Here is an 11,398-nt window from a genome sequence, read left to right as displayed (position 1 = left end):
TAGACTTTAGGGCAGCCTCGCGGGCGGCGGGAGCCTGCGTACCAATCACGGCGCCGCCTGCCGGATCCGCCACGCCCCTCCCGCTCCTGTCCCGAGCTATTGGCTACGCAGACGTGGGGGACGACTCGCACCGCCCCCGACTCGAGGGATTGGTACCCAGCGGTCATTGCTGTTCCGCCGGCAAATTCTAAATAGACTTGAGGCCCTACTCTGTCCCAGCCTTGGGCAATGCTGGTTTTCTGAAATCAGAGAGAGGCACAGTCCGAAATCTGCGTGCACCGTTTCTAAATCCTGAAACCCTGCGCATTATATCTTAGGCAAACTTGGGAGGACGAGGAGGAGGAGGAGGGCGGGCATCTTGGGTTCTACGAAATGAAATAACCATAGGCACAGTGAAAACACAAGAGTCTCTAGCACAAGCAATTTATATGAGACTTGGCAGCCTTCTCAGATTGGACTTAGTCGTATAGGAAAATCAGCTCATCCAAGATTCTCTTAGAAATAAAACATCCGCTTCCTCCCACACCCTCCTCTTTTTCTCCTCTTCTTATACTCCTCAAGTTAGAATTAGCCAAACATTTGAACCTGTATTCGTTTCCACTTTAAGAATAATTTAATTTTTTTTTTTTAAGTACAGAAAGTAGCTAAATGCCCACTCCCTCGTCTCAACCCCATGAGTCAGCTCCATTGAGGTGGCCTCCCTGAAAGTCTTTCATAACACTTCATTCATTGGTTTGCGTGTAATCCTAAAGCCACAACTGTCTACATCAGAGAATGGGAATATGTAGTCTTACTATATGTAAGCAGCAACACACTCGGCTACAAATCAGAGTTTTGTTACTGAGGAAGAAAGAGAGGATGGACACTGGGATAGGTAACTGGTAGCCTCTGTCACCCTCCTAAGTCACCAATAAAATTTGTGCTTGAGAAAGATAAACTAAGTTTATCCTATGGCCTCACATATTCCTTGGCAAATGACCATGTATTCTCTGGAGCAGCACTGTTTGAGAAGCTTACTTCTACAATACAATTTTTAATTACTACATATCTGACTTGTGAAAGTATATAGTTTAATCAGCCCTCAATTGTTGGACAATTTTTCATTGCTATAAACAACACCGCAATGAACATCCCTACAGCTAAAGTATTTCCTTAGAATAAATTACTAGAGATGGAACTATGGTAAAAAAAAAATTGTACATTTTAAAAGACTTTGTAGAAATACTGCTCTCCAGAAATGTTGTACTGTACCAATTTGTATTCCCACTCTTTCATCCACAGTTTGCCATCATTTGATATTGTCAGTTAACAAAAATATTAGCCAATCCGAAAGGCAGTTTTATTGCAACAACAACAAGAATTTCTACAATGAAATGAAAATGTAGGAAGTTCCAAGTTAAAGTGACATTAAACACATACATCGAATTTTTATTCCTCCTCAAGTCCACTAAAACTAAAGTAAAGTGATTTAAAATGTAAATCTACAAAACAAGAACAGGAAATATAAAATAGCAGCAACATATTGGGACGATGAACAAGGATAATTCACTAACCAATATAGGAAAACCAAATCCCAAACCAGCAGCGGAAAAAACTGAGACCCAAACGATTTACTTTGAAGAATTCTCAAAAAGAGCAAGAACTAATACAAACTTAACTGGAGTCTTTATCATTTCCCACTGGGATATCTGCTAGGGCCACTGAAACTTTCCAATGTACTCTGCACAGTGATAGTAAAAATGATTTTTCCACAGCATGTACTTTATTACCAAGAACCCTTGATTGTCATGTTATATTTCCTTGAGGACAAAGTTCCCAAGGTCCTTGTGTGGCATACCCAGTTCTACATGACTCGACTTCTACTTTTCCCTCATTTACTCATTCAGAAAATGTTTATTGAGTGTCAGATATGTGCCAGACATTCTAGAAAGCAATTAGGGATACAATAATAATCAAAAAATGGCATATCCCTGTTTTTACGGAGCTTAGTATCTCAGGGAAGAGACAAATGTTAACCAAAGAATCAGGAACAAAATATAAAGGCAGAATTATGATACATGTTGTTAAAAAGAGAAATATGGGCGGCCAGGCATGGTGGCTCATGTTTATAATCCCAGCACTTTGGGAGGCTGAGGAAAGCCAATCACTTGAAGCCAGGTGTTTGAGACCAGCCTGGGAAATATGGCAAAACGCTGTTTCTACGAAAAATACAAACATTAGCCAGCTGTGGTGATGCATGCCTGTAGTCACAACCACTCAGGAAGCTCGAGAACCGCTTGAACCTGGGAGGTGGAAGTAAGTCTTGACTCACTGCATCACTGCACTCCAGCCTGGGTGACAAAGGGACACTCCATCTCAGAGAGAGAGAGAGAGAGAGAGACAGAGAGAGAGAGAGAGAAACACGCAGTTGTGAGAGCATATAATGGGGAAAATGAGGCGGATATAATGTAGAACAGGGAAACCTTCCCGGAAGGACAGATGGTTGAGAGAGAGGCAAAAGAAGAGGAGGGGAGGAAGAGCATTTAGCACAAAAGCTACAGCACATGCAAAGGCCCTGAGGTGAGAACTGAAAGACTAGTATGGCTAAAGCATAGTGAGTGAGAAGGAACGGGGTATGTGATGAAGATGGAGAGATAGGTAGGGCCCAGACCATGCAGGAATCATGCCATTTTATCTACATAAATTTACACTAAGAACAATGAGAATCCGCGGATGAGATTGAAGGGGGTATGTGTGACAATCTATTTGTATTTTGTAACAATCACTTTGGCTATTGTATGCAAAACTAATTGGAAAGAGGCTGAGGCAGATACGAGTGAATATAGGGACATTAATTAATAGATTATTTCAAAATGCCTGGCAAGAAATATTGCTACCTCTGATTAGCAAAGTCATCAGGAATTGCAGCAAAGTGAATTATTAATTGGAAATGATTTTGTGAGTGACAGAAAATCAACAAAAATAGTATCTTAATGATCATAAAAGTGTATTTTTCTCTCAAGTGAAAGTCCAGAGGTAGGCAATACAGGGCCAATATAGTGCTGCACAGTGCAAGGGACCCAGGCTTCTATTTCTCTCTACCATTTGCAGCTTCCATTCCTAAGATCACCTCATGATCCAAGATGGCTGCTGCAGCTCCAGCCATCAGGTTCATATTCCTGTTAGCAGGGAGGACAAAAGGGAGGGAAAATGAGACACCATTTCTATTTAAGGATACTCTAGAGACACATCATACATCCAAATTCAGCATCATGCCCACATTTACCTGCAAGCGAAGCTGGAAAACACAGTCTTTGTTCAAGATAGTCATGTGCTTGTCTACACTAGAGAGTCCTATTACTTATAGATGGAGGAAAAAATTAAAAGAGAAGCGTCCGTGTCATAGAAATATGTAAGACTTAATGCTAGATTGGACATGGCATATGGGAGAGAGGCAGGAGTTGAGGTTTCTGGCTTCTTCCCCAAGAAGAATGGATGTCTTCCTTTCACCAAATTGGATTCTGAATCTCCAGTCTCTTACCATTCATCCTTGTTCCCCTTCCCTCATCCTCTCCTCCTTACAAACACTAATTTTAGCCCTACTGAATTACCAATCTTCTAAAACACAATAGAGATATTACAGATGCAGATTTTCAAGACCTGAAGCTCATACTTTTTGGGTGACCCATTCCAAGAAGGTGAACATAAAATTGCAATGACAAAATTAAGCATAAGGCCATAAAAAGGGCCCACACAAACTTAAACTTCGTTCACACTTGCGTATTTTAACCTGAACCTTTACTTTATCTATCACCAAGATTAAAAATTGTAAGATGCCATGGATTATTAGGTGTGTCCGGACTCCAGAGAAATTAAAATTTGGTGATTGGGGAGGGGGAAGAGGACACCAATCTTTAATTTAGTGAAATGAGCCATTTGCAGATCCCAGAATTGGCCGTGCATATTTCTTCCCTTGTCTGGAAAGCCCGTCTTCTTTCCTCCCCATCCTTCTCCTGGCTAACTTTTAGTTACCTTTAAGGACTCAGTTCTGAAGCTCCCTTCTCCAGCAAGCCTTCCTGTATGCTTCCAAACCCTTGTGGAGATGCCTCTTCCAAAGCAACCAGTATGTGACCGTATGGGAGCCCTCCTATTTCTGGTGTGAGCCTCTGCTCACTGATGTATTTAGCCTGCTAGGTACCCAGCTCTCTGAGCACAGGAATGACACCTAATTAATGTTTGTGCCACCAGCACCTAGCAGATGTGGGGTAGTCATATTACTGAATTAATGAAGGAATGAAAGAAGCTTTTCTCCATGAGATTATTTGGAAGCACAAAGCATCAATATTAGTTTTTTTTAAAAAAAAGTTTGACTCTCAGATGAGCAGGAAGAATGGCAGTTCTTTATTATCTCTGACTGAGCTAGTTTTGCTTGAAACCCCACCCTAGACCTAGCGTGGTGGCTCATGCCTGTAATCCCAGCACTTTGGTAGGCCAAGGCAGGCAGATGGCTTGAGCCTAGGAATTGAGACTAGCATGAGCAACATAGTGGGACCCTGTTTCTATAAAAAAATGAAAAATTAACTGGGTGAGGCAGGAGGATTGCTTGAGCCAGGGAGGTTGAGGCTGCAGTGAGCTGTGATTTTGCCACTGCACTCCAGCCTGGGTGACACAGAAAGACACTGTCTCAAAAAAAAAAAAAAAGAAAGAAAACAGCAAGACCCTGTCTCAAAAAAGAATAAAAAGAAGGAACCACCCCCACCCCCACCAAGTATTAGGGTAAAAAGAGAAGACAATGTGAGCTTAAATTTATCAATTAAAAAGTATATTAGGCCAGGCACGGTGGCTCACGCCTCTAGTCCCAACACTTTGTAAGGCTGAGGTGGGCGGATCACCTGAGGTCAGGAGTTTGAGGCCAGCCTTGCCAACATGGTGAAACCCTGTCTCTACTAAAAACACAAAAATTAGGCTGGCTTGGTGGCGGGTGCCTGTGATCCCAGCAACTCGGGAGGCTGAGGCAGGAGAATCGCCTGAACCCGGGAGGTTGAGTTTGCAGTGAGCCAAGATTGTGTCACTGCACTCCAGCCTGGCTGACAGAGCAAGATTCCATCTAAAAACAAAAAAGTATCTTAGACTCTTCAAGTTTAATTGCTCCCTTTAGGAAGCTGGTCAGGTTCGAGAAAATTTTTTGTCTCTCCTCTCTCTTCTCTAGATTCTTCCAAAGACAATATCTGATTGTACAAGGTATTCACATGACCCGATAGTGGGGGTCAGGAAAATAAGACCTCAGCTCTGCATGACACCTGTAGGTCCTCACTAAGGTGAAGCAGATTTAATCTGGCTTTTTGTGGTACCAGGCTAGCCCTCACTGCAGAGATCCAGGGTTCTAGCCATTTACCTGTGATTGTAAAACCCTCATAAACTATGGCTCCTTAGCTCTACTAGTTCACCAGACTGCTCACCATCTCCAATGTTACTTACTGGGGAATAGGTAAACATGTAGATTCTTACGTGTGTCACATGCAGGCTAGTGAGAACCAACAGATATCTCAGAATACGCAATCAGGCTACCTCTGCCACCAAACACCATTGCTCTAGCACCACAGTGCCGGTGGTGCAAAGCCAAATGCAAGGCCTCCCCTTTCCTAGAGGGAAAGTGGACTACCACCTCCAATCTCTTCAGTTTCTCCAGTACCCCACCTATTTTTAAATTTTGTAATTTTTTATTTTTGGAGATGAAGTCTTGTTCTGTTGCCCAGGCTGGAGTGCAGTGGTGCAGTCTCAGCTCACTGCAACCTCTGCCTCCCGGGATCAAGAGATTCTCCTGCCTCAGCCTCCCAAGTAACTGGGACTACAGGCACCCGCCACCACACCCAGCTAATTTCTGTATTTTTGGTAGAAATGGGGTTTCACAACGTTGGCCATGCTAGTCTCAAATTCCTGACCGCAAGTGATCCACCTACCTCAGTCTCCCAAAGTGCTGGGATTACAGGCGCGAGCCACCGCCCTAGCCCCAATACCCCATGTATCTGGATGCTTCCACTGCAATCACCCACCTACCCAATATTCCAGCCTGGAGGGAGGTGGAGACAAAACTGACTTTATTTTATTTTCTGAGACAGGGTCTCGCTCTTTCGCCCGGGCTAGAATACAGTGATCACGGCTCACTGCAGCCTCAACCTACTGGGCTCAAGCGATTCTCTTGCCTCAGCCTGTTATAGTGATGGGATTGCAGCGGTGAGCTACCAAGCCCAGCCAAGTGACTTTACTTTAAATGCTAATCTGTCCTGTAACTTCTGACTAATCCTGCGTCGAGAATGCCTTCAAAATGTCTAATTGATGTATTGCTCTTTATGTAGAAACGTTGCTGGAAAAGATGGTCCCAATCCAGATCCCAAGAGTAGGTTCTTGGATCTTGTGTAGGAAAGATTTTGAGGCAAGTCAAAGAGAGCAGTGATATAAGCAAGTTTATTGGAAACTACCCTGTTACAAAGTAGGAGTCTTCAGCAGGAGAAGAAACACTCCATCCTTGGTTAGTTCCTCTATACTTAAACTACAAGGAGCAATAATAAACTTGGAACATGTAGATATGCTGGCTAAAGGTAGGGGCTATTGGTGTTACAGATGACCATTAATCCTTCATTAATGGTATCTTTAAGTAAAGTGGGCTTCACTCTTAAGACATCTGGACATTCTGAAGGCTTTGTGCGAGATGCTCTGTATGGTCATAAATATTCTGCAATTATAAGTGATGGTCAGCTTGGGTTGTGGGTATTTTCAGACCAGAAGTATTAACCTTACAGGTGCCATGTGAGTGCTTAGCTACTCACTCATGATGGAGTCCCTCTGGCCACGCTTTATTAAACCAGAGGCCTGGAAAGCAGGTGTTTCTCTTACAGGAACACCTATTCATTGTAAGTTTCCTCCAAAACAACCCTCGTTGCTGCAGAAATCATAGGCTCTGCTCTGACACCCATAGCCACCTACACGTTCCTTCCAGAGCACATATGCTCTTTTCCCAAGATATAAGCCCTGGGTCTGGGGTGTTGCAGTGTAGAGATCTAATTGTCTTGCAGCTGCCCAAGACAACATTTCTGTGTTTCCCTAATAAATCACACAAAACCAACAAACTGGATTTGTCTGGCTCCTTCTTTGGTCTCTCTGCTCCTTCAGCCTTTAGGAGCTGCTTTGCATATGTGGCCATTTCACCAAGGGGGAAGCCAGAACGGGTGGATATGATCCGGCACTTGCTCTAGCCCTTTCTCCTCCCCACGCTCCGGCAGATCAGAAGCAGAAGACTTGCCTTCCTTCCCACTCGGCAGGTACTTTCCTCATATCAGAGCCTCACTTTCCCTGCTGTATGGCATACGTTAAATACCACTCTTACTGTTGCCAAGGTCTCGATTTTGAAATGGTGACTGAACTTAAAAAATTTATAAAGGCTTTCTTTCTTGGTAGTGTCTGGCTTTTTCAAGATGACTGTGTTTCTTGAGATTCAAACATCTTATTTTAGAAGTCAAAAGCTGCTTTTTCTTTTTAATTTCTGACATCACAGTTCTATTTATTCTTTGATGCTGATAGATACTTCTGACTGACCAAGGAGAAGGCCTCATAAAAGAAACGTGATTTTTTTTTTTTTTTTTTTTTTTTTTTGAGACAGAGTCTCACACTCTGTCGCCCAGGCTGGAGTGCAGTGATGTGATCTTGGGTCACTGCAACCTCCGCCTGCCTCAGGCGATCCTCCTGCCTCAGCCTCCCAAGTAGCTGGTACTACCAGTGCACACCACTACGCCTGGCTAATTTTTGTATTTTTATTAGAGATGGGGTTTCACCATGTTAGCCAGGCTGGTCTTGAACTCCGGATCTCAGGTGATCCACCCACCTTGGCCTCCCAAAGTGCTGGGATTATAGGTGTGAGCCACTGTGCCTGGCCGAGAAATGCAATAAATATTAACATGTTTTTGAAAGTTATAATCTCCCTTATGTATTTGGTGGAGCTGCCAAGCCTTACATTCATATGGTCTTTCTATAGTCCACATTCTGTCTTAGAAGGTCAGATTTATCTCAATTTGGAAATATCAATAGGTAGAAATATAAAAAGTGTCCTCACTTTGAGTTTCAAACTTTGAGAAACTGGCAAATGGAACTCAAAGTACAATTTTGATATCAGGTCATAGATAACAGAAACTGTGAAAAATCTTACAGTACTTTGGCAGAACCTAACAGCTTAACTCTTTATAGCCCACTGAACTTCCAAGTCCCTGAAATTCTCCTGGTTTCAGATGTTGGGCTTCTATTGTCTATACCTATGAAGTGGTAGAAGGCTATCTGAAGCCTGCTCCAACTGAGCTGACACTGATGATTAATGTGGTATTTAGTCTGTGACCCAAAGCTTAGGACATTCCTCTAGAACAGTGGTTCTCAGCTGGGAGCGTTCCTCCCTGCCACTTCAACATCTGGCAATGTCTGGAGACATTTTTGTTCATCACAGCTAGGGAGTTGCTACTGGCCTCTCTAGTGGGTGGAGGCCAGGAATGCTGCTAAACATCCTACAATGCATAGCACAGCCTACTCACAACAAAAAATTATCCAATTATCCAATGTCAATATTGCTGAGGTTGAGAAACCCTGGTACAAAAAACTCTATTGGTTCTGGGAACTTCTCACCAAATCACTGTTTCCACCTTGGTCCAGGCATGTCTTTTCCTGAGTTACCACAGTAGCCTCCTGAATAGTGTCCTTCTGCCTCTGCTCTCCACAGGCTATTCTTCTTCTTTTTAAAAAATACTTATTTAAGGCCGAGCGCGGTGGCTCATGCCTGTAATCCCAGCACTTTGGGACGCTGAGGCTGGCGGATCACAAGTTCAGGAGTTTGAAGCCAACCTGGCCAATACAGTGAAACCCCGTCTCTACTAAAAATACAAAAATCGGCTGGGCATGGTGGCACGTGCCTGTAGTCTCAGCTACTCGGGAGGCTGAGGCAGGAGAGTCACTTGAACCAGGGAGGCAGAGATTGCAGGGAGCCAAGATCGTGCCACTGTACTACAGCCTGGGTGACAAAGAAGACCCCCTCTCAAACAAAAGAGAATTTAAAATTTAATTTTTCCTTTATATACAGTAATGTTCACCATGTTCGCCGTGTACAGATATGAGTTTTTGCAGATGTATAGAGGTCATGTAACTGTAGTCACAATCAAGATACAGAAGGGCAGCTCAGTTTTCAAAGTCTCTGCTCTGCTGTGTGAGTCTGCTTCTCTGATTCAGCCTGCTTCAGTCAGAGTCAGACAGTAAAAGAGAAAAAAAATAACTAGAAAACTTGGGTGTCATTCTGGTCATTCTACAGGTTTTGACTTCCTATGGTGCAAGTCCTGAAATTAAGGTCTAATATTACGTACTACTCTGACAACTGGTGAAATTGGGAATGGCTTAACCTCAAGTCCCTTTCCCTACTCCGCTCCCGTGGATAAAGTCCCCTAGCCAAACAGCCCTCCTTATCAGAAGGACAGGCACAGTGCCTGCTTATCTGTGAGTAGTGAGTTTCAGTTCCCTGCCACCGCACAGAATTATCCAAATAAGCCCATCACGTCCATCCTCCTGCAGGAAACAAAGAGCTATAGGGGAGGGAAAAATAGCTTCCTTTTACCCTTCTAGGTTCTTTGGCTGGGCTAAAATTAAATTGACACGCAACAGATTAACAGGAGAAAAGCCATATTTAGTTATGGATGTATGCATGAGAATCCCACAAAATCTGAGACTCAAAGTGTGGTCAAATGAGTGATGCTTATACAGCATCCTGAGCTACAGAAATGAACGGTGGCCCTGGGCTTCCGAGGCTGGGTGGTGACAAAAGTTATGGAAAAGCGAGGGGAGGAAATGTTGCTGAATAAAGGCTGTCTTGTTATACAGATAAAAAGTCACTTGGGTAATAAAAGTTGTCTTAAAGCAGCTTTCAAAAAAATAGATGATAGTCTGTCTGGGGATGGGTCAACCTCTAGTCTCCTCTCCTGCAATCCAAGCTCATCTTCCCTGGTTGATATGGTTAATAAGATTCCCAGAAAGGGGAATTCATGACAATCAAATTCCTTTTGCAGGATTCATCTTCAGGCAGATTGGGGGATGCTCAAAGAAAGCCTCTGCCTGTAACCCTTGTTCCACATGTGTCCTCAGTTCAAAGTAATCGGCATACCAAAGCATCGTATTTGGGGGTGACATTCCCTGAACTCCTTTGGGAGTATCCCACCCTCTTGAGTACCCCACCCACCGTAAAGCCTACCTTCCACAGCTTCTGATTGTTCATTCTGTTCCCAAGTGCAGCACTTGGACCATGCTGTGTCCTGTTCCCTTGGGCTGGAAGTATAAAATCTCTCTCTCTCTCTCTTTCTTCTGTCACTCAGGCTGGAGTACAGTGGCACAGTCTTGGCTCACTGCGAGCAGCCTTGACCTCCTGGGGTAAAGCGATCCTCCCACCTCAGCCTCCCAAGTAGTTGGAGCTACAGGCACACACCACCATGCTCACGTAATTTTGTTCATTTTTTTGTAGAGATGGGGTCTAACAATGTTGCCCAGCAGATCTCGAACACCTGGACTCAAGGGATCCTGCTGCCTTCGCCTCCCTAAGTGCTGGAATTACTGGCGTGAGGTGCTGCACCCAGTCCCCCTTTTTTATTCTCAGTTTCAAACATTTGCTCAGACATGACCTTCCTGGTGAGGACTCAACTGTCCTATTTAAAATTGGAAATCCCTCCTCCTTTGTACTCCCAACCTCCCCTTTTCTATTTTTTTCTCCCATAACACTAATCACCTTCTAACATACAATTTGTTTGCTAGCTCTTGTCTGTCACTTCCTTGTTCCCATTAGGATGTTACTTCCAGGAGAAAAGGGCTTTGAACCTTAGCACCTAGGAAGGATCCATAATAGGCCCTCAAAAACTATTTGTTGGCCTAGCGTGGTGGCTCATGCCTGCAATCCCAGCACTTTGGGAGGCCAACAGTGGTGGATCACTTGAGCTCACAAGTTCAAGACCAGCCTGGGCAACATGGTGAAACCCTGTCTCTACTAAAAATACAAAAAATTAGCCAGGAGTGGTGGCACGTGCCTGTAATCCCAGCTACTCAGGAAGCTGAGGTGGAAGGATCACTTGAGTCCAGGAGGTGAAGGTTGCAGTGAGCCGAGGCCACACCACTGCACTCCAGCCTGGGTGACACTTGCTTATCTCAAAAAAAGCAAAACAAAAAAAAAACCCAAAAAAATAAAAAACCAAACCAAACCAAAACAAAACAACTATATGTTGAACTAATGAATGTGTAGGAAAACGTGAAGAATGGTGTGAAAAGAAAAGAACATTTCAGGACTTTACAAATTAATTATGCCAAGGGGAAAAGTTCAGCCCTGGAAACTGAGTCGCATAACACAGCTCTTTTT

The sequence above is a fragment of the Sapajus apella genome, unplaced genomic scaffold, assembly GCF_009761245.1.
Source record: "Sapajus apella isolate SASKATOON/1434 unplaced genomic scaffold, GSC_monkey_1.0 scaffold74, whole genome shotgun sequence".
NCBI lineage: Eukaryota > Metazoa > Chordata > Mammalia > Primates > Cebidae > Sapajus > Sapajus apella.
The sequence above is the reverse complement of the archived record's forward strand: the minus strand, read 5'-3'. Positions refer to the sequence as shown.